Consider the following 24855-nt stretch of genomic DNA (forward strand, 5'->3'; position numbering starts at 1 on the left):
ATGATTAAGAGCATACTCTGCAAAAATGTGTGGAACCTTGCCATTATTTGCAAACCTCCGGTTGTCCTCCGAGACCCGTAGTTCCTTACTCTGACCAGTGATGTACGTTCCGCAGTATATTTTCATGTATATTTGTATTATTCTGTACATAATCTGTGTATCACCTGTATATAATGCACTCATTATTGTTATTGTCTTCACATCTTTTCAGGCAACGACCTTGAGAAAGGCTCTATGCCGAAATGTTGGTGCTGTTGCTCTGGTTAGGTTCCTTTTGCAGTGTATCAGTCAATAAATTCACTTTTGCATAATTCCCCTCTTGTCTTCAATTTGAGTGCTGGGATTCTTTTTACTATATGGGTCAGTATTTATAGCTTTCAAATGAATTTAAACTGAAGAGGTGGTTCAGTGACAGGTGTATGCCTGATGGTCTGAGACCCCTGCCACTACAGGCAACACACAGCATGGAGACCCAACTTGGAGTCTTCACATTTAAAATTTAGGGGCAAACACCACTTAAGTGGCATTAATTTCCCCAAAGTACAAATAGTAAAATGGTGCACCATGGATGCATAGGACGGGGCCTGGCCCAGCATTTCTATCTTAAACATTGATTAGTAGGAAGTGCATCAGTTTGAGGTGTAGTAGGCCTGGTGCTCTGAAACCCCTTCCACTACTGGCAACACACAATAAGACCCAGCTGTGACCTGTGCATGTCCAGCTGTTCAGGTCACCCCCCCAGCAATGTATCTAATCCATCATCTGTGATACAACTCTCACACTTTGCACCACTCCTTGCATAGGGGTTATATTACACCACCACTCCAACAGAAATAGATGGTGCAGAGTCACACATTACACCACTGCTCTAGTGATGAGCGAGCATGCTTGTAACTACTCGGTACTCGCACGAGTATCGCTGTACTCGGGCTGCTCGGCGGGGACCGAGTAATCTCGCGATACTCGTGCTGTACTCGTGGTCTTCATCCCTGCATGTTGGCGCTCTTTTGAGAGCCAGCCCTCATGCAGGGATTGGCTGGCAGACCACTGCAATGCCACAGCCCTGTTAGTTGTAAAATTGCAGTGATTGGCCGGCCTGCACAGCGTGACCGAGCCTTTATACCGGCCGGCGCGCTGTGCTCTGCTCACAGCTATCCAGACAGTGAGTGCAGGGAGAGTGTCGCTGATTCAGGGAAAGCTTTGCGGCCCTTTATAGCTTTTTCAGTTGCAGGGCTGCAAACAGTATGACCAAAAGTCCTTCTCAGGACTATTCTAGTTGTATACAGGCAGGCAGGGTATAGCCAGGTCGGAGTACAGTAGCAGAGTCCTTCTCAGGACTATTGTTGCTATATACAGGCAGGGTATAGTCAGGTCTGAATACAGGCTAGTGACCAGAAGAGTCCTTGTCAGGACTATTGTACCAGTATACAGGCAGGCAGGCAGGCAGGCAGGGTATATATAGCCATTCCTAGTGGTGACCGTATACCAGCCTTCATCATATCTGGGGCTGGTGTACACAGTCTAAAACAGTCCAGATAGTGTCTGACTTGTCTGTAATTGTCGCTCCCCAAAAAAACCTGTTAGGTTCTTATTGCGTCCGTGCTTGGTTTTTAAAACCGCACGTGTGTGCCTGTCGGTGGCAGCGTACAGGTGCACTTGTGTGCAATTTCCACAAACTTTGATATAACGCACAAGTAGTGAATATACACGTCAGCACAGCATTGCAAAATGCGCAAGGGCATTGGCAAGGAACAAGGAAGTGGACGTGATGGTGGTGCAGGCAGAGGCCGAGGTCGTGGGCAAGCTCTAATTTCGCCACAACAAAGGGCCACATCTAGTCGCTCGCACGTCCTGTCCCAAATTCTTGGGGACCGCAGCAGTACACCGCTCTTGAACCAAGACCAGTGTCAACAGGTTGTTAGTTGGATAGCAGATAATGCTTCCAGTCAGATTGGCACCACCACAAACACTCTGTCTTCCACACGGTCAAGTGTCAGTAGCCGTGATACTGCACCGCACATTTCTGAACCTGATCCTCCTTCCTACCACCAGGCTGAGTACACGTCCTCCTCGGACATTAATGATCCCACACTTGGACACTCAGAAGAGCTGTTCACGTTTCCATTCACACATTCTTGCCTCTCGCCAGCTCATATTGAAGTGGGTCATGAGGAGATCGTCTGTACAGATGGCCAAATATTTGAGCAGCCACGTTCTCACGAAGTTGGCAACGTGTCTCAACAAGTGGTGGACGATGATGAGACACAATTGTCAGGAAGTCAGGAGGAGGAGCAGGGTGCGGAAGAGGAAGACGACGTGGTGGATGATCCAGTAACTGACCCAACCTGGCAGGAGGATATGCAGAGCGAGGACAGCAGTGCACAGGGGGAGGGAGGCGTAGCATCACAACAGGCAGTAAGAAGCAGGGTGGTGGCCCCAGGCAGAAGTCAGGCAACCGTTCCCCGGAACAACACGACGACACAAGGTGCCTGTACAAATGTTAGGTCTTCCCGAGTCTGGCAGTTTTTTAAGTTGGATCCAGATGATTCTAAAAAGCCATTTGCAACACCTGCCGTGCCAGCATCAGCAGGGGTACCAAAACTAGCAGCCTGACCACCACCAGCATGATCAGGCACATGTCAGCCAAGCACCCGACTTTGTGGGAAGTACAACAGAGTCGAGGAGCAGTGCTTGCTGATGTCACTGCTACGTCTTCGCTGGTTGTGCATGCGAGCCAATCCCCTGTCCATGCTGCCTGCGAACAAGCCTCCTCCACTCCTGCACCTGCAGTTGCCTACGCAGAAAGAACACCATCATCAAGCACGTCCTTGTCCCAGCGCAGCGTTCAGTTATCCATTCAGCAAACCTTTGAACGCAGGCGCAAATACACTGCCAACACCCCACATGCCACAGTTCTAAATGCTAACATTTCGCGACTGCTTGCGCTGGAAATGTTGCCTTTTAGGCTGTTGGAGACAGAAGCATTCCGTGACCTGATGGCGGCAGCTGACCCACGTTACTCGGTCCCCAGCCGCCACTATTTCTCCCGGTGTGCCGTCCCCCGCGTTGCATAACCACGTGTCACAAAACATCACACGTGCCCTGAACAACGCTGTTTCACCCAAGGTCCACCTAACCACAGACACGTGGACAAGTGCTTGTGGGCAAGGCCGCTACATCTCGTTGACGGCACACTGGGTTAATATTGTGGAAGCTGGGACCCAGTCTGAGCGAGGGATGGAACACGTCCTTCCCACACCAAGGTTTGCAGGCCCTACCTCAGTCAGTGTTTCACCCACACTCTACAGCTCCGGAATGTCATGCTCTTCAGCCTCCTCCTGCGCATCCTCATCCACTGTACCCTCCACACCAGTCACAAGCTGGAAGCACTGCAGCACTGCCTCGGCGAAGCGGCAACAGGCTGTGCTGAAGCTAATCTGCATAGGTGACAAACCCCACAATGCAGAAGAGCTGTGGACAGCTCTGAAACAGCAGGCAGATCACTGGCTCACACCTCTGAACCTAAAGCCAGGAAAGGTCGTGTGTGACAATGGCCGGAACCTGGTGGCGGCTTTGAGGCGAGGCCAGCTGACACATGTTCCATGCGTGGCCCATGTGCTCAACCTCGTGGTTCAGCGGTTTATAAAGTCATACCCAGAGCTGTCTGATCTGCTGGTAAAAGTTCGCCGCCTGTCTGCACATTTTCGAAAGTCACCTACTGCTTCAGCCGGCCTTGCCGGCTTTCAGCGCAGTTTGCATCTTCCGGCTCACAGACTGGTGTGTGATGTCCCCACGCGTTGGAATTCAACTCTGCACATGTTGGTCAGGATATGTGAGCAGAAGAGGGCAGTTGTTGAGTACCTGCATCACCTAAGCCGTCGGGAAATGGGTCAAATTCCACACATAACACCTGAGGAGTGGAGATGGATGTCAGACCTATGTACCATCCTCCAAAACTTTGAGGACTCCACCAAGATGGTGAGTGGTGATGACGCCATTATTAGCGTCACCATACCGCTACTCTGCCTTCTAAAACGGTCTCTGCTGAAAAACAAACATGATGCATTGCAGGCGGAGCGCGATGAGTTGCAGCAAGAAACAGTAGTGGGTGTGGGTGATAACACACAGCCCAGCCTCGTCTCATCACAACGTGCAGTGGAGGACTATGACGAGGAGGAGGATGAAGACATGGAGCAACTCTCCGGCCAAATTGAGGATATGACATGCACACCAGTCATATCCTCGGTTCAGCGTGGCTGGCCAGAGGACAGGGTAGATGAGGAGGAGGAGGAGGAGGAGGAGGACAGCATGTTCAGTCATCTTGTTGGTCAGGCTACTGAAGTCCTGGCTGTTAAGAGTCTGGCGCACATGGCTGACTTTATGGTAAGCTGCCTGTCTCGTGACCCTCGCGTTAAGAACATCTTGGCCGACAATCATTACTGGTTGGTAACACTGTTAGACCCACGCTACAAGGAGAACTTTTTGTCTCTTATTCCCGTGGAGGAGAGGTCAACCAAAATGCAGCAGTTCCGGAAGGCCATAGTCACGGAAGTAGGCAAAGCATTCCCCTCACAAAACGCTAGCGGCATAGGTCAGGAATCAGTGGACAACCGAGGCGTACAGCCGAGAGAGGCACAAGTCCAATCCGCCAGAGGTAGGGGAACAGTCTTTAAGATGTGGGACAGTTTTCTCAGCCCCTCACGTACCACAGCCCCTGAGGTGCGGGGTAGTGCCACAAGAAATCCTAAGTTTGCCCAGATGCTGAAGGAGTACCTTGCAGATCGAACAACTGTACTCCGACATTCCTCTGTGCCTTACAATTATTGGGTATCCAAGCTGGACACGTGGCATGAATTGGCTCTCTACGCCTTGGAAGTCCTGGCCTGCCCTGCTGCTAGCGTTTTGTCAGAGCGTGTTTTTAGTGCCGCAGGTGGAATCATTACAGATAAACGCACCCGCCTGTCAACTGAAAATGCTGACAGGCTGACTCTGATCAAGATGAACAAGGGTTGGATTGGGCCAGACTTCACCACACCACCAGCAAATGAGAGCGGAATTTAAAGTTTGCCATGTACCTCCACTCACCCATGGGTACACACTTCTGGACTTTGGATAATCGCTGGACTGCTCCTCCTTCTCCTCATGCGCCACCATGATGACCGTTACAAATTGCAATACTTAGGCCTTTGTTTCAGGTATACCCCCAGTGGTAAATTTTTTCGCCCATTCTTTGCAGAATGGACATTACAACGACAGGAGACCCGCTCCTTTGCAATGGGAACAATGTTTTGAGGCCCTCATGCACGTCTCTACCCAGGGACAACGTGGAGCCTCCCAATTTTTGGCTGCCCTGCCTAAGGGCTATACTATAATACACCCACTTCCTGACAATGGACACTTAATGTTTTGAGGCCCTCATGCACGTCTCTACCCAGGGACAACGTGGAGCCTCCCAATTTTTGGCTGCCCTGCCTAAGGGCTATACTATAATACACCCACTTCCTGACAATGGACACTTAATGTTTTGAGGCCCTCATGCACGTCTCTACCCAGGGACAACGTGGAGCCTCCCAATTTTTGGCTGCCCTGCCTAAGGGCTATACTATAATACACCCACTTCCTGACAATGGACACTTAATGTTTTGAGGCCCTCATGCACATCTCTACCCAGGGACAACGTGGAGCCTCCCAATTTTTGGCTGCCCTGCCTAAGGGCTATACTATAATACACCCACTTCCTGACAATGGACACTTAATGTTTTGAGGCCCTCATGCACGTCTCTACCCAGGGACAACGTGGAGCCTCCCAATTTTTGGCTGCCCTGCCTAAGGGCTATACTACAATAGACCCACTTCCTTCCAATGGGCACTTCAGGTTTACAGGCCCTCATGCACGTCTCTACCTAGGGACAACGTGGAGCCTCCCAATTTTTGGCTGCCCTGCCAAAGGGCTATACTATAATACACCCACTTCCTTCCAATGGGCACTTCAGGTTTACAGGCCCTCATGCACGTCTCTATGCAGGGGCATTGGTGAACCTCACAATTTTGGACTGCCCTGGCAAAGGAAAATACTACAAAGACTCACTTCCTCAAAATGGGCACATTAGACTCAAGAGGCCTTCATGTACGTCTCTTCTCAGGGACATCGGAGTGCCACACAATGTTTTCACGTAAAATCTTTCATGTATTAATCTCAAAAAGTAACATACACCAGCTCTATCTCACTATTGGGTATGTGCCCTTAACATTTCTGCCATGAAAAATCATTTTGGGGTCATTTTGGAAGGTTTTCTGGTGAGTCCGTAAAAATGGCGTGAAACGCGGACAAAATTGTTCACAGCTGTGACTTTTGAGTGATAAATGCTTCAAGGGGTCTTCCCCATGCTGTTGCCATGTCATTTGAGCACTCTTCTGAGACTTTTGTGACATTTTTAGGGTTTCTACATGCTGCCGGTGGTCATTTCACAAAAATACTCGGGTCTCCCATAGGATAACATTGGGCTCGTTGCTCGGGCCGAGTACACGAGTATCTTGGGAGGCTCGGCCCGAGCTTCGAGCACCCGAGCTTTTTAGTACTCGCTCATCACTACACTGCTCCCTTTGAAGTGAATGGAACATGGTCACACATCTAATCCCATCTTATATGATACACTACAGTGATCCATGTATCTAACCCAAGCGTGTGATAGTGTGCATATGTAATTGCAACTTGTGACACAGCGAGCAGCACCAAGTAGCAAAAGCCCCGCCAGACGTCCTTCGCGTCACTGTCCACATGTCAGTATCACTTTGCCGTCACAAGCAATGTCTCTGCACTGTGCAAAAGGATAAGGAAGAGTGAAGTTTAGAATAAAAAACCCAGAATGGAGGAGACCTCAGACATGAGAGCAGATCCTGCACACATTAACTGGAGGTGTAATGTGACCTAGAAAATTTCAGAAGGTGCTCACTGATCACCCTATACATTTTTTTTTAATAACATACCATTAAAATGTTTCATTTATTTTTAAATTAAAACATCTTTACAATTTTTAAGTGGGTTGTTTTTGTTTAAGGGCCCTTTCCTTAAGAGTTGTCAGCATCTGCTGATCATGCACAATCCTGTTGAATTATACGACTGGCAGGTGATACCATTTTACCTGCTGATCGTTCATGGTACCTGTTAGATGTGCCGATGCAATGTCATCTGCATGACGATTTTTTATACTGGTCTGATCATACTCCTAAACAGTGATCCACAATTTTCTTTTTATTATTTGTAGTTGTGACACCCTTGTGGTAACCAGGTGTCACAAAAACAAGGTAACAGCCCAGGTCCAATATAACTGTGCCAGCCACTACACAACACTAGTGTGACACCCTGGCCTATCAGGTCATCACAGAGTATTGTGCAATCTGCCCTTCTGCATGATATCCACCTCCTCCTTGATTACGGGTCCCTGACCTTTGGTGTTGCTAAGAACAAGCTAATCAAAACCTTAGGAACACTCTGCACCACACCCACCAGACACACCAATAGACAGCCTGAAGGGAATAGGGTCAACCTCCTGGGGGGGTTGGTTTGGGAGAGGTCAGGAGTGTCGGGAGAGGAGAGTGTAGTGTTGGAGGTGAAAGTGAGAGGAGGTCAGGAGCTGGGCTCCTTGTGGTACTAGGTGGCAGACGTTGGTCTGGACCTGGTAGGAGCTGGACCCCGGTCACAGGGAATTGTGACAAGGGGCATGGACTGTCGAGTAGGACAGCCGGCGGTCTTGTGCCATCACCGGGCACGGGCCAGGGCACGACGAGGTACATGGACCCTAGGCCGGGAAGTAGCTTCAGGCGTCCTGGTAATTTACCCGACGAGGACGGAGCTTTCAAGATCCATTCTCCACCTCCTCCAAAATCGGGGTACTAGCGCAACGAGGGGGATAGGACTTTCCCACTATATAGTCCAGAAAATCCCAAGCGAGAACCCTGAGAGCAAGCTCACGCAGTTAGCCATACTGGTGAGCGGGACCCGTTTAGTTCCATGCTAAAAGGGACCAACTACAGAAAAGAGATGCCAAGGTTAAGGTCACAGGCTAACAAGTAACACCAATGGGCACGGGATGCAGGCGTGCTCCCTCCCTGCTGCAGTGCATCAAGAACTTTGGTTTACCACGGTTGTCGGCGTCAGTGTTATTGGACTGAGTGAGTACGCAATTAACCCGTACCAGTCCGACGGCACTTCCCCGACACCGATACAGAGTCCCGGGGCTTCCCCCCTACCCGTGGAGGGGTTAAAACACCTGGCTGCCCACACCATCGCCACCGGGTACTCCCAATCGCAGCAGTGGTACTCCAATCTTACCACGCACCACGGGTGGCATCACAAACTTTCAACATCATCCCTTGTAAATACCTCTCCCCCTTTATTCCGGGTGGCCGCGCAACCCCAGATCCTTGGGTCCGGAGACCCCTCAAGCCACCGCGGATCCGGATCCGAGCGGCAGGCTGCTGGCGTGGTGGTGACACACTAGCACACCAGGACATTTACACTCGCTGTACCTGGTTGGAAGCCTCACCTAGCCAGATGACAGGGCTGGGCACTGTGAGATAACAGGCATCCAACCGGGAGGAAGAGACCAGAACTGGGGGAGGAGAAAATGACCTGGGGAGTGTGGGTAGACAGTGGGACAGTCAGTTGAGTTTAGGAAGAGGAAGTTGTAGGTTGTGAGGAGAGGAGTAGTAAGAAAGGTGTCAAGACAGACCAGAGACTCTTGAGACTCAGAGAGAAAGTGGAAGGAAACAGAAAGGAAAGTGAGGAGTAAGAAAGTCGGCAGAGTGGTAGTAAAAACACTGCAAAGACCTGAGGAGAAAGAACAGTCACTCATAGAAGGCAAGTAGCTGCAGAGCGAGAGAGAAAGCCCCAAGGACAGAGGGATCCTGTGGGGTGGACATCCAGTGCTCACAGTACTTTGCACCCTTGGGTTACAGATCACAGAACAGACCAGGACTTCAAGCCATCTGTTAAGTCTACCAGGCGGGTGGGTTTTCAGGACTCATCTGCTACCACTAACGTCCGAGGCATCAGCAGCAAAGAGGGTACCGGGACATATTCCCTTAAATAGTCCAAGCTGCCTGCGGCAGGACCCAGACACCAGGAGCACCTCCAAGTGCTCCACGCCAGGGAGGACCCACATAGACCAGAGTACATTGAAGGAAGAGTGGCTCCAGGTTGGCAGGCCCAGCCATCAGGACACAGGCGCACCTGAGATCCAGTACGTCCCCAGGGCATGAATACAGTGAGTAAAAACCATCAAACTGCTCTCTTTGTCTGGACTGCTTCATTGCCACGCGCCTCCACCTTAACCCTTCACCTACCCCTGGGAAAAGCCCTGCTCGCGGAGGGCTCTACCATCCACGCTGCCCCCATCCATCATCCTGAGTGGGAACCCGCAGCGGCGGTCCTTCTATTCCTGGCCGCAAACCGCGAGTGGCGTAGTTGGACTTTATTTTTATTTTTTTCATTTAAAACTATTCGACGGTGCCCCCGGGTCCGGGACCCCTTGAGCCATGGACTGCCTGGATCCGAGCAGCTCGACTTCCCCGGGGCGCGACATAGCCATTTGGGGCTAAAAACTCTTGCAACTGATTTTCAGTTTAAAATCAGCATAAAAAAGCCAAATTGTAAAAGTAACAGCAGTGAACACACCATTTGATTGTTGTGTCGCCAAGGTATTTGTTAGTAACATCAGCAGCAGTAGCAACAACAGCCACAGATGCCTCTACAAAGGTGTCACAGATTGCTATAATGCGAGATCAATGCAGCACACTGAAAACTACCATCGCCTAGTCTGCACAGTCGGCAACTGGGGTGGAAAAGTCATATGAGATCCATGACTTGTTCATCTTGCTGAAAGTTAGACGGGCTACACTTTCAGGGGACAGTGGGGCGCTTAACTGTCAGGACACCACCAGCAGCGCTGAAGACAGGTTCTGAGAGAGCACTTGCTGCCTGGCATGACAAAACCTCCAAGGAGTGAGGAGTGACTGGCGAGCTCAGTCCATTCTTCCATTTTTGAAGCCCAAAATGCTAAAGGTTAAAACCCTCCTAACCCCCCCCCACCCACCCCCTCTGATGGCATTGATATTGAGCTCTAGATACTCCTGCACCATCCTCTCCAGTCATTTACTATTTGTCAGACTTGTACTCTGTTCTGCTGGTGTACGGGATGGTGAAAAAAATGTGTGCCACAACTCACAGAAATTGCTTCTGCCACGTAAACTACTGCTGCTGCTAATATTTCTGCAATGACGACTCCATGTTCCTGGGGTTGAAAGTCTAGACCTATGATGCACACTGTGCACCTCATTGCTGCCTTGCGGAAAACCACTCTTAAAATTGTGCACAAGCTTGTTTCGATACTCCAGCATGTGCGCGTCCCTTTCTATTGTGGAAGCATCTAGCAAAATGTACTCTTCTACCGTGGATCTAACAGAGTGGCAACCTAGTAGTCAGCACTAATTCTTATCCTAACAATACGGACATCATGTTGCAGATAGTGAGGCAAGAAGGCACTCGTGTCGCATGCTTCTGTGAGGTCCAAGTCCATGTTGTGATGGTGGAGAAGTAACACTCGACTTATCTTCATTAGGGGGTGGCGTACCCAGCTGGCATGCCAGTATTTAATCGCGGACTGTCCAATGAGGTGCGAGGGGGCGTTTGTATGCCGCATGAGGTCACAGGAGGTCCTGGCGAATCACTGTCCTCCATGTCATGGTGCCTCTCTCGTCACGGTTAAAAGACCATGGCGCTATAGCAAGGAAAGACGCAAAAGACGGGGACAGACCAGACACAGTGATCTCATGCGCCACCCTCTCAACCACATTCAGAATAATAATGTGCAATTTAGCTAAAGGCCACTAGATGGCAGATGGAATCAGAGTATTTAGGGAATACCATAATACAGCTAACCCAAAAGTGAAATCATAGCGAATATAGAGCAGCAATAATTTTGGGAGGTATAATTATAAGAGTGCACCAAATAAGACATTATGAAAGTATAGGAGTGAGGGGAGAACACAAATACACATAAGGAGGAAGGAAATGTATTAATGCAAAGAAATGAATATTAATGAAAATAAATATTAGTAGAAATACAAATAAAAATAAACAATAAGTAGTTTAATAATATTAATAAATAAAGAAAAACAAAAATGAATAATTATAAATGGTAAAAAAATTACATACAAATGAAGTTGAATAAATAAAAAATGATGAATGAAAAATATGAATTATTAATAAAAGAAAAATGACAAAATTAAACATGTTTAATGAAGTATATGTGAAAAAATGCGGAAAGGTTCTGTGTATATAAATAATTTATTAATAAAGTGTGAATAGTTACATATAGTACAAATTTGTGAATAATTAAATTAGAAAAATATGAAAAAAATAAAACATGAGAGGAGATGTGAATGCATGTGTAGTCAATAATATGATAAAATTAAAATAAATTATGAGGTGACATCTGAAGAAGTGAATATATGGTGCTTAAAGGTGAGTACACAATAAACATGGAAACATATATAATTACATGTGTAAATATACACCTAAGGAGGAAAAGTGGGGAGAAGAAAAACAGAAATACCATATAGGAAACATCAAAAAAATATAATAGAATATAAATATGTTTATTTACAATTCAACAATATCTTCAGTATTCATATGTGATCCCTCCCAGGATCCTTCACACACAAGAAAATAAAGTCCATAAAACGCTGTTAATGTAGAATGCATATGTCCTCAAAGATCCATCACGGATCTAATAAATTCAGTCAGAAGTGGTCAGATCACAGAGCTTGAACACTGACAAAAACAGATACTAAATGAAAAAATATAACAGTTAAAATATAATAATAAAACATATTAGTATACTTGCATATTAAAAAACAGAATGTAAAATGACAAACTGGAAGATGAAAAAATTGGTCAGAGAAACGGGACAAAACTATTATGCCATGTGTCTGGACTGTATTAGCCTTCATATTCATTTGGTTTTGAGCTGGCCTATGTAGAAGAGACTGACACCATGGCCAGAATTCGCTACACAGCTAGGCTAGGCTTACCAGTGACAAGCAGAACGTCCAGGAGTCCTGAGGGGCACGTGGGGACCGACGTCCCAACACGTGTTTCGTCAAATACTTCGTCCCCCGACGAAGTATTTGACGAAACACGTGTTGGGACGTCGGTCCCCACGTGCCCCTCAGGACTCCTGGACGTTCTGCTTGTCACTGGTAAGCCCTCATGTCCTATAGATAGTTGTTTAAGCTATACAGCCTGGGCACCTCTGATTTGTCTATGAGGTTACAGCCTAGCTGTGTAGCGAATTCTGGCCATGGTGTCAGTCTCTTCTACATAATATAAGGTAAAGTCTGGCTCACTCGTCAAAAAGTAGGTGCCTCCGAGAAAATATCACAATGCAGTAAACAACAAATAGCTCGGGCACACAAAAAGTCAAGAGTCTGAGGCAAAGTAGTACTTGAATTTCAGTTTGCTTGTTTATTGATGCAAAGGATCCCAAAGTAAAACATCCAACGTTTCGGCCTTAACATACAGGCCTTCGTCAGAGAAAGTCTATTATATAGATATACAGAAAGAAAAAAAATTTAGATTAGTTGTTATATAAACAAAGTAATGCACATATCCAAAATGCTCAATATCGGGATACATCATTAAGGGTAAAGCACACAAACCAATATCAACAAGCTTCTACTACTGATAATTAATCTATGCTGAATAAGAAGAATCTACATCATGTGTCATAATGTTCTGTCTTTGAACAAATGTCCTCAAGAGGAGGTAACGGAACAACTGGCCACTATACAGGAAAATCACCCTAAATATGGTTATCAGAAAGATGGGACATACCTATATGAATGTAAGAGAAACGATGCGTATCATATACGAAATCTCCGTATAGAAGAAAAGGATACCTAGAAGTAGAAGGTAGTCAAATAGCTGTTCCGGCTGGACAATTTAGAAAACAATTTTTTCTCATATCAGAGAGTATGGTCAGAATATGAAAGAAGGGAATGATTAGAGAAGGATCATATGAGCTGCAGAGAGATGGAGAGAAAGAAGTAAGAAACAAGAAAGAAAAAGTAAAGAAGAAGAAAGAAAGGAAAAAAGAAAGGGGAAACAAGGAACAAAGAAGTGTGAATAACCAAGTGAAAAATTGGAAAAAGGGGAAACAAAGGGCAATATATAGTTCTGAAGGTAAAGAAAAGTAGGGAGTACCTCTATTGACATCACTGGTACAACTGATAGCAAACAAAAGATGTGAGGGTCACGTCTGTAGGCCACTATGAAAAGGGAAAAACGTCTAGCCATAATATCTGTAATGCATGTTACTTTAGGGGAATGCATCCGAAGAGAAAAATAAATCAATGTGTACCTACCCAATTGCCGTACAAAAATTGCAGTAAAAACTGCTGGTATGGGAAGTGCCCGTATATTCAGAGGCAACCCGTATCAGGTATGCTCACCTGTATAGTCAAACAGTGTGAACACTTAATCAGTAAGTAATATTACATTATAAAAGAAAAAAGTATGAACAGGAAAAAACAGCACCTACCGGACGGTAGAAATATTATGTATTGAGGCACGGTGTGTGAACAACACCCTAAAGGTGTGGAAAAGCCAAGTGGTATAGTCTACAGACAAAGGAATATGTCAAAGTAAGTATATGTCCCTAAGCATGTAACTATAATGTGATATAGCAAGGATATGATATGTCAAAGTACCAACCTTTATCCTGCTAAATAAGGCTAAATATTACAGCATCAACATTTAATGTTGTGGGGGAAAAACAGTCGGACTCCTAAAGGAAAATATATGCAGATCGTAATGAGAAAAGGTATAGAAAATATATGCATTAATAGCCAGAGAAGAAAGAGAAAGTAAACCGTCTATACCTTGAATGGATAAAATCCTGTGTGGTGGCCGATCCCCATGTGAATTCCTATGCTGCCTATAGGAAGTGAGAAGTGCGCTTTTTAAAGGTGCCTAATGGCCCAGGTGTGTCAGATCAATCAGGAAATCCTGTCTGTGCAACGCAGGGACAGCCCGTGGCACGCACATCGCCCATGCGCGGAGGAACCCCCAGTGATCCTCGGCGCATGCGCGAGCGGCGGCCACAGCCGGTCCATGTGCGAGTGTGTATGATAGGGACGGGACGCACATGCAAATGCAGAAGAGAGTGCTGGAACGCAAACAGTGAGTGGAACGCACGATCGCCCATGCGCCGAAGGGCCAAGGGGCCGATCAGCGCATGCGCACGCGGCGGCCACCGTATGTGGATGTACATTGGGAGGAGTGGGCCGGGCGCGTGCGCAGACCGGCCGATAAGGCGGCCGAGACCGCGCATGCATGGGCACACAAACGTCCATGTGATCCAGGTGAATGGTGCCGACAGGATATTGAGTGACGTGACGAGATCATGGAGAAATTACAGCGCCTGTGAAAAAAGACATAAGACAATTAGATAAAAGTAATGTAAATAGCGCCACTGTAAAGAGATCTGTAGGACACAATAGTGATAAGTATAGGATTATAGATAGTAAGAGAGAGTAAGAAACTGCATATAAAAGAATGGAACAAAAAGAAAGAAAAATAGAGCTGTACCGGAAAAAGAATAAATTATTTAAAAAAAAGAGGAAAAAAGAGGAAAAAGGAGTAAACATAGAAATAATAAATGAAGTAAAATAAGATGGAAATACAAGACTAAGAATAAAAGGCATAGTGATTTAATAAAAAATCTCATATTCCCGATTCAATCCCAAGGGTTCTAATGTCTGTAATGTAAAGATCCAATATGCCTCCCGTTCTTTCAACCTCTGCACCCTATTCCCCCCCCTCCTAGGTTGAGGTACTTGTTCCAAAACCTGGTAACGTAGCTGTGCTACCGTGTGACCTGCCTGTAGAAAATGTGCGGGAATAGGCAGCAATGTCTGCTTACACCTAATGGTTGATTTATGTTTACTTATTCGGTCTCGGATATGTTGGGTAGTCTCCCCAACATACCCGAGACCGCAAGGACACTTGATCAAGTATACAACATATGTTGAATCACACGTGAAGAAGTTTCTTATGTGAAAGGTCTTACCAGTACGGGGGTGGGTGAAAGTACTCCCCTTTGTAACATTCGAACACTGAATACAATGTAAGCATGGATAAGTGCCAGTACGGGCTGTCTGTAATGTCAATTGTAATGCCTGTTTACGCTGGGAGCCAATGTCCGCCCGCACTAAAGTGTCCTTCAGATTCTTTGGACGTTTATTGCAAAACAGAGGTCTATTTTGAAACTCAGAAATGTTAGGATAAGCCAAGCCCAAAAGCGACCAATGTTTCAGGATAACCCCCTTAACATGTGCCTGAAAGGGGTGGTAGGTAGCGACAAAAGTGGCTCTAGGGCCTTGAACCGGACTTGACCGTCTAATACCAGACTGTGGTGTCGCAACGTTCTGTGGATATCCCCTGGCTATAAATTTAGCACTCATTTCAAACCGACGTCTTTCCCGTGTGTCGAGATCTGACACAATGCGATCCACCCTCTTAATCTGGGAAGATGGTAATGCCCACTTAATGTGACTAGGATGAGCACTGGTGTAGTGTAACAAACTATTCCTGTCCGTGGATTTGGTGTAAAGATCAGTTGAAATGGTGCCATCAGGTGATTTCAAGACGAGTACGTCAAGAAAATTGATCTTGTATTGGTCTGAATGTAGGGTAAACTTGAGATTGGGTAGACAGCTGTTCAAATCAGAAAAGAATGTACTAAGATCAACAGGGTCACCGTGCCAAACCATGAAAATGTCGTCTATATATCTGCGCCATGTAACGACGTGTGCCGAGAACATAGGATGAGAGTAGACGAACGTTTCCTCGAAATGCGTCATAAAGATGTTAGCATATGGTGGTGCTACATTTGATCCCATGGCGGTCCCCTGAAAACAGATACTAAATGAAAAAATATAACAGTTAAAATATAATAATAAAACATATTAGTATACTTGCATATTAAAAAACAGAATGTAAAATGACAAACTGGAAGATGAAAAAATTGGTCAGAGAAACGGGACAAAACTATTATGCCATGTGTCTGGACTGTATTAGCCTTCATATTCATTTGGTTTTGAGCTGGCCTATGTAGAAGAGACTGACACCATGGCCAGAATTCGCTACACAGCTAGGCTAGGCTTACCAGTGACAAGCAGAACGTCCAGGAGTCCTGAGGGGCACGTGGGGACCGACGTCCCAACACGTGTTTCGTCAAATACTTCGTCCCCCGACGAAGTATTTGACGAAACACGTGTTGGGACGTCGGTCCCCACGTGCCCCTCAGGACTCCTGGACGTTCTGCTTGTCACTGGTAAGCCCTCATGTCCTATAGATAGTTGTTTAAGCTATACAGCCTGGGCACCTCTGATTTGTCTATGAGGTTACAGCCTAGCTGTGTAGCGAATTCTGGCCATGGTGTCAGTCTCTTCTACATAGGCCTCTAGCTATACTTGATGTATGGCCCGTTTGAAGGCCATATGTCAATGCTTTGGGCCATAAACTAGCGACACATTGGGCCTTTCTATAGACAAGAGGCTACTATATATATATATATATCTGTTTAGCAGGTTCTGTTTTCAATACTTGACATCTATCCTGGGTCACGTGGGGTTCTCCCCTCTTCCTTCACTACTCATTCCGGTTACTTTGATTGTTGCTCTGTAATTTTGTAATACCCTGTGCACTATTATTAATAAAATGTTTTATACATTTGTACTATGATGTCTATGGGGTGTTTTCATACCTTGGTGAACTTAAAGACTCTTGTGTTCTGTGTTTTAAATGCATTATTGAGTTGTTGCCTATAATTTCTGGATCTTTATGTTATATACGCTTTAAACATTGTTGCATTTTGCTGATGTCAAACCTTATCATTACTACACATACAAAAATACAGTATACACTTAATACAAACATTGAGGTCTTCAGTGTGTTGCAGGTCTCAGTCCACCTTCCTACATTCCTCCCATATTTAACCGTGTCCATGTAGAAATCTGCAACACGGAAAAAATCCATGCAATAAAACTGACATAAAATCTCTAGCAACTTTTTTCTTCTATGGGGTCTTGATGTTTTCTTTCTCCAGGCTGGACCAGCTTAAACGTCTGGAACAATAACTGTGTTCTAAAAAACAGCCCTTCCAGTCTGAGGGCACAGTCCTTCACCAGTCGCCATAATGAAGACTACCATGTTGTTTTGTCTTTGTCTCTCACCTGCCGCAATCGTGGTGGTACAGTCCTTAAAACTATTCATCCATAAAGAATAAAACACATCCCCATCCAGCCAGTACATTGGGTCACCTGTCCAACCTCCCTCCACTCACAACTCACCAGACTAGGCACAGTGTCTCAGGGATTGGTTAGGGCAAAATCCATATGGGGCAGGGTGTAAATGGGCAAAGTCCAAGGGGGCAAACTTCAAACGGCAGTTTGGAACACAGTTCCTGAGAGCAGCAAGAGGCAAGTTCTTGTCTGAGGGGGTATCCTCCTACATTCCAGAGGGCTCAAAGTCCACCAAATCCAGTAGACTGGAATGCAACAAGTGCAAAAATTAGAGGTGGGGAAAACAGCACACCAAAAAAGACCCCAGGCCTTTAATATCTCCTGCTCTTTAAAGTTTTAACCTCAGGGCCTCTTCCTGCCAATGTGGGATTCTGTCCAATCGAGGGTCCTGATAGTGGCCCGACTGGCCCCAGTTCCTTCCTTCATAAAAGGGCTCTGGAATTAGCCTCTTTGTCAACTTGGGCATCGGCCTAGAGTGAAACAGACAAGGGTCATCAGTCCGGTTCAGGCCACCTTCTTTGTTCAGGCTTCCCATGACCTAGGGGACAGGGGCCTGGTCCATATCCATGGCTGGTCCAGTTATTCGTTCTGGCCACAGTCCTCTTGGAGAATGTTGGTGCCAGTATAAAATAGTTGTGCATCTGGTTCTTGGTAACATTTATGATATTACTGGGCACGGTGATGATACGGGCAGCAGGTTGCTGGTACTGCTGTTTGTCCACATGGGGGTCTGGGCCACAGGCACCCCTCAGGGAAGGGCTACAGGGTCCTCTTGGTGAGGGGGTCTCACTGCGGCTGACATATGGGGTCCTCCAATATTGCTGACTTTGCCATTCTTCCTCGGCCTCCTACTCCCACCTCTTCAGTGGCGGACCGAGTTACCCCCACCACATACCACCCCTTACGACACCACAGGCGTATGAACAACACCCTTTCCCCCACATACAGGGTCTGTAAGTGAGCGGGGAGGGTATCTTGTTTTACCATGACCCGGTTAACATACACATTGTACCCGGTCTTATCTTCGGCTATAATCCCAAAGCCTTGGGTGTGATTAAAGTTGATGAATTTGCCCTGCATTCAACAATTTTCAAAGTTAGCTCTCATTGGCCCAGCCAGCCACTGCTGGGCTAAGGCATCTGCCTTCATTCTCTCCTCCACCACATCTACTGTATTGGCCGTTTTCAAGGAAAAACTGGAGACAGGTTAGGGGACCACAACTTATTTGGCTCCAGTGGACTGCAAGACGGGGTGAGGATCTGGACAGCTGACTCACTCTGGAGGTTGAGAGGGCTTCTTCCTCTGATTCGTCTTCCTCCTCCTCCAGCTGGCTCCAGCACACTGGCACCAAGGGGGGCATTTCAGGGTGATCCTCGGGCATTTTACCCCTTCTGGCCTCCTCGGTGGGGGAATTGGTTCTTGCAGATACCGCCTTCACTTCGGGAAGCTCCTTTGCCATCCAGTCCCAGCGCTGGATCCGGACTGCGCTGAAGACGAGACCCAGCACTGAGTGTTGTACCATCCCCCACAATCGATATATGGGGGACGCAATGTCTGTACCTACTGCTCCAGGAGCACGACGGTCACCTGGGGACCCAGGGGTCATCAGCCAGATGATGTCCTCTAGTGCCCCCTCACTTCCAGCATAACTCATCTTCTCCGATAATAAGTCTGCACTCAGGTGATCAGGGCAACAAGCTGCTACTTCTCCTGCATCTGACAACAAAATGGCGACCACGATGTGACACTATCTTCCAGCGTGCATCCTCCATACTTCACCTCACTGCTGGAGTAACCAAACACAGACTAGGGTGAGTGGAGAAAACATTGAATATTCATGAAGTTTAATATGGGGGCCCGGAAGAGGGTATGACTGCAATGATGTCCCTGGCCAATCACAGCTAAACCAATACTTGTCATGGCTGTGAAGGGGCTGGGAGTGGATGGTTTCTGCAAACCGAACAGTTACTGAACAAAAACGAACATTGCTGACTTTTAAGAGAAGTGCTTGGGTGTCCGAGCCCAAGCCGAGCTGGCCAAGGCTCGTGCCAAATTTGAAATTGGCGAACATTTTCCGAACAGATTCTCTCAACTCTACTAATAAGTGACATCGGATGAGATGATGTTGCATGTTTACTGAAATAAATTTCCTATATATATATCAGTTTGCAGCATGTTCAAGGATTTTTTTTTTATCTTAATGTCCAAGAAATCAATGCTGGTGCAGTCATATTGGTAGGTCAAATGAAAATTTGAGTCATTGTGATTCAGAAATTACATAAACTCATGGAGCTCAGTGGTAATACCTTGCCAATTCAAAAAAATTTCATCAATGAACCAATTCCAAAGTAGGACTTGGTCCATCAATGGATATTTATCCGACAGGAAGAGGTCCCACTCCTGCAGCCCCAGGAACAAGTTGGCATAAGAGGGCACAAAAGAGGCCCCCATTGCAGTGCCATGGAGCTACAGTTAGACGGACCACTTAAAAATGAAAAAATGATGTGTGAGACTGAACTCAAGTAGTTGAAAGATGAACTCAATCATATCACTACTGATATTGGATGTTTGTAAGAAAAATTGGGTAGCTCGTATACCATCACTGTGTTTGATGTTGGTATACAATGATTCCACATAATAAGATACCTAGATAGTATTTCCTTCAACCTGAATCCCATCAATTTTCTTAAGTAAATCACTGGTGTCACAGATGTAAGATGGAAAGCATTCAACCCAGGATTTATTTTGGCATCAATGAACTTTCCAACATTTTCTGGGCATTTACCTGGTCCAGATATAGTTGGTGTACCCTGTGGAGTTCTAATATTCTTATGGTTTTTAGGCAGAAAATATATAGCGGGAATGGTTGGTTCTTCAAATATAAGTGTTCTTGAAAGTTTCTTTGAGATTACACCCAAATCCATGGCGTTCTGCAAGATCAATTTACAGTAAATTGTGAAACAAATGATGACAGAGGTTTTAATGTTATTTTTTTATAGTGTACGACATTGTTTAGTTGGCGGTAGGCCTCATACATTACCTTTGGTCAAACAACAATTTTACCACCCCTGTCCTCGGGTTTGAACAGTACATAAATGCCTTGCTGATCAATTGAACAAAGAGATCCACGTTATAACATGTAGATAATGGTGATTTCTTTTTTTTATTTTGGCAATATGCATGATGGGATCTTACCTTCTGCCAAAAGATTGTGCTCATGGGATAATTCAGTCAGGGTCTTTAAAGCTTCCTGTTCTGCTTCTGCCGGAAAAAAAGTCCATGAGATGTCTGATCATGAAAACATTTTTTAAAAAGTTAAAGAGCATGCAAAAAGATGTGAATCTTTAATGGCAGTGAATAAATCAAAGTTGATCTGGAGGCAAAAGGTAAGGCCTTTATTGAGGACATCCAAATCAGCATCACACAGTGTGGGAGCTGAGGTTTATTACTTGTTACGATTATGATCTGGAGAAGTCTCTGATGTCCTCTATTATAGGGTCCACACCCATCGTATTTACGTTTGCCAGATTTAATGGGAGGTATTATTGTTGGTATTATTATCTTGGTCCAATTGTTCATTCGCAGACACAGATAAGGAGTGACTGTGGGTTCTATCATGACTAGGTTGCCTTTGCCATCTGTATATATTGCTTCTTTGTAAATCTTTCATATCACGTGTACATTTCTTAGTTTGGGACTCCTGAATATTTTTCACCCACACATTGTCACATGGTGTCTGGCTCAAAACTCACCATGTGTCAGTACTACTTCTGACAATGTTCACACAGCAGAGTCAGACACTCCACATGATGCTACTTTTGAGTTGCACAGACAGACTCGAGCGTCGACTAGCTGTGCTCTTGTTAGTATTTTGACTTCCAAGAGTTAATTTCTGCTAGCCTGTGGATTACTGCTTGAGTCAAATGTTGCAGGAGACCTATCACAATCACTTTCGCCCTTTTTAAGATGGTGAAGTCTGGTGTCCTATCCTGATGACAGCTTTATGCAATCCCGGTGCTTGTGCTTTAATATCCAGCTGCTGGTAAACCTTTGTGTACTGTTTGGTGTGTTGTGAAAATACTCTTGTCTTATTCCTTTAGTTTCCTCCTGAGCACATATTGTCTATACCCCTGTGAGTGATTGCTGTGAGTTTGAGTTTTGTTTTTCCCCCTGTCTGTTTATTTGTGTGGGATTGATCACTCCTATTTTGGCTCTCTCCTTGGTGGAGGCAGGGGGCCACTAGACCAGGGTTGTTTAGGAGCTAGGAAGCAGCCCGAACATCATTACCTTCAGACGTATCTTTGAGATCAGGCTCAGCCAGGGTTCCCCTAGCCTGAGGGTCAGTATAAGCTCCCATGTTACTAGTGATCCCGTCACAAAACGTAATGTCTGCAACATGATGGTGTAGCACAGGCACAGCTTTATTAGAAAAGTAATGGTGACTGTGAAACTGGTACTGGGGGACTGCCACAGTCATTAGCTTTTGGAAGTCCTCTGTATCCACTGGGTGGAAAGGCAGCATTTCCGTAACCAACAGATTGTATATGGTGAAGTTCAACCTCTTAGCTTTGGCATGTGTAGGAAGAAATAATCTTTTCTGTGACCAGAACTGTGGTACCGAGGGCTGTCTGTGTGCTGAGAGAAGGCGGAGTAGGTTGTACATGACAAACTAGTGGACTGCAAGGGGTGTGCAGGCAGAGATCTTATGGTGGATTGCGAAACGTGGTGTGCTCAGTCTGTGAGATTGGTCAAATTCTACAGGCATGTCCACTTCCATAACAACTGACATACTCTCACTCACCCCAACTGTAGTTGCTAAACAAGTGGAGGTTCTGCGGGTGGAGACCTAGATGAGAACAGTATCAAGGCTGATGGAGGAGGAAGAAGCATCAGATGCAGTTGATGGGGCATCGGGTGGTTAGGGATGCTAACTAGGCTGCATTTTAGCTCAGTAGGATTCCCAGACTAATGCATGTTGGTTGATCATGTAATGGTTCATGCATATAGTAGACAAAATATTTGTATTTCATTGTCTACTAAGTCGTTTTTTTACAAAGTTTGCAGAAAACGTGAGTTGGGTCATCCATTCCGGTCGCAAAAAAAGGCAAGCAACCCTTTCCGCCCATGCAAAATGTAGACCTGCAACTGCTGCTGGACATAGCCAGCGTTGTGGCTTAAGATGCAGTTATCACCTAAACCCCCGGGGATTAACGTCTGTTAACGAGGGTCTGGATCCTTCTCCAACCCTACTTTGTCTGGCTCTGGATTGAACTGACAAAGATTTTGGGCATCGATAAAGATGGTTTCCTCCTCCTCAGTCTGTGAATCTTTAGATCAGACTTCTGATGCCCATGTGATAGATTGTGTGAACAACTCTGCAGACTCGTCCCAAGTGTGGTTCCCCACAGTCAGTTGGAGATTTGTGATGCAGGAGGAAACAAATGTAATTTGAGTGGCACCTCTGGGAATGAACTGTGTGTGATGTAAAGGTGCAGGAAGAGGAGGAGAGGTCACTTGATGCAGTGCTTGCCATCCACTCTAGCACAAGCTGTTTCTGCTCCTCATTTACAAGTTGAATCGATGTGCGGTTGCCAAAGAAATAGAGTGGATTAGCCCATCCAGTAACGGAAGTTGTTCTCAGTTCTCTTTGGATAGGACGAGCCTGTGTTTGCTTATTAGAGCTTTGACTAACATTAGAACGTCCCCCATGTACACCTCGAACACCCCATCTATTCCCCCTTCCAATATGACCTTGTGATTTACCACTCATGTTTGATGTACCCTTCCCCTTTGAAACAGATGTTTCACAACTCTAGGCCCACACCTGTCAGACACCTGACACAAATGTAAAATTCTGTATTTCTTGGCTGAGATGGCAATATTGGGATGGTCCCCAGAAGTACCAAAACCTATTGAGATGATTCACTGGCAAATTTTTAGCAGGCTCCACAAACTAGCAATACCTGTTGAGATGGTTCACTGGCAGAGTTTTAGCAGCCTCTAAAAAGTGGCAATATTGAGATGGTTCACTTGCAAATTTTTAGCAGCCTCTAAAAAGTGGCAATATTGAGATGGTTCACTTGCAAATTTTTAGCAGCTACTCAGAAGTAGCAATACCTATTGAGATGTTTCACTGGCAAATTTTTTTCAGGCACTAAAAAATATCAATATCTATAGAGATGGATCACTGGCAAATTTTTAGCAGGATCTAAAAAGTAGCAATACCTATTGAAATGGTTCACTGGCAAAATTTTAGTATCCACTAAAACGTAGCAATACCTATTTAGATTGTTCACTGGAAACTTTTTAGCACTTAAAGTATCAATACTTAGTTGCATGGTTCACTGGCAAGTTTTAGCTGGCACTCTGTTGCACTACCCACGGGGGAGCGCGGTAGTGAACCCACAGGACAACAGAGGATTGTGGCAGCTGACCCCAGAAATGGACTCTGACTAAGCTTGCAGGAAGAAAAGGACTTTAATGATTAAAGCCCGACTGGCGCCAAACAACACAGGGTTCCATGGTAAAGTCCAAAGTGTAGGTACAGTCTGCACAGTAATAGTCAGAATACCCATAGATATGGCCGAGTGACAATGCACAGCAGGATGACCTGAGCACTAGTGAAGTCTGGTCCAAGCGAACGTAGATAGTAAAACCGAGCCAGGCCTTAATCCTATAGTAGGAAGGATGTTGACACAGGTAACTCTGTTAGAACCTCCTCTGGTGGTGCTTGATCCGAGCCAGCGGGCTGAAGTGGAAAGGTCACGACCAGACAGGTATGGACTCTGTGTAGTGCAAGAACCCAGGTGTAGGCTGGAGCAGCAGACAAGCACAACCGCCTCTGAGTGGAGGCAATGTAAAGAGATTAGGAACAGGAGCGAGGTTAAACAACAAGGCAGGGAACAGGGACCTGACAGAAGCAACCTCACACTAAGGGACAGGAAGGCATTGCTCAGGCACCTGCCAAAGGGCAGGCTGCTTTATATATCCAGTGCCTCTCTGCGATAGGCTGAGAAGCACTTCCAGGTTAAGGAGTACCGGCCCTTTAAATCACAGCAGGATGCGGCGGGCGTCGCCTAAGGAAGGTCCTGGAAAATCTGTTCAGTGCATGCATGTTTCTGGATGAGTAGGCCACAGGCAGAGAGCTGGAAGAGGATCCAGGACTGCGATTTAAGTGAGTACCCTGTATGGAAGGAAGAACAGCGGGATGGGCAGACCGCACGGAACCGTGTTTTGGGCACCAGTAGGGGTCAATTGCGTGGGTCGGGACATGACACACTCAAAGTACCAATACCAATGCCTATCATTTTTCATCCCTGTTCTTCCTCCCTCCCTCCTCCGTTTGTAATAACAGATCAAGGGGAGGAAGGACAGGCAAGCAGACAGGGGTGGGAATAACTAGCAAAACCCAACCCACCTTTTAGATATTCTGATTCTTTTGATGTAATGGTGGTGTGAGATCAGTAGAGTTGAGCGCGGTTCGAGGTT

General features: G+C 46.0%; 1 protein-coding gene across 1 annotated transcript in view; it reads left to right on the forward strand.

Annotated features, from left to right (window-relative positions):
- Positions 1–24855, forward strand: part of LOC142302562 (protein-lysine 6-oxidase-like) — a 173378-nt gene that overhangs the window by 5625 nt on the left and 142898 nt on the right. The gene's annotated exons all lie outside the window — the stretch shown is intronic.

Source organism: Anomaloglossus baeobatrachus, chromosome 1 (genome assembly GCF_048569485.1).
Source record: "Anomaloglossus baeobatrachus isolate aAnoBae1 chromosome 1, aAnoBae1.hap1, whole genome shotgun sequence".
In the NCBI taxonomy this organism is placed as follows: Eukaryota; Metazoa; Chordata; class Amphibia; order Anura; family Aromobatidae; genus Anomaloglossus; species Anomaloglossus baeobatrachus.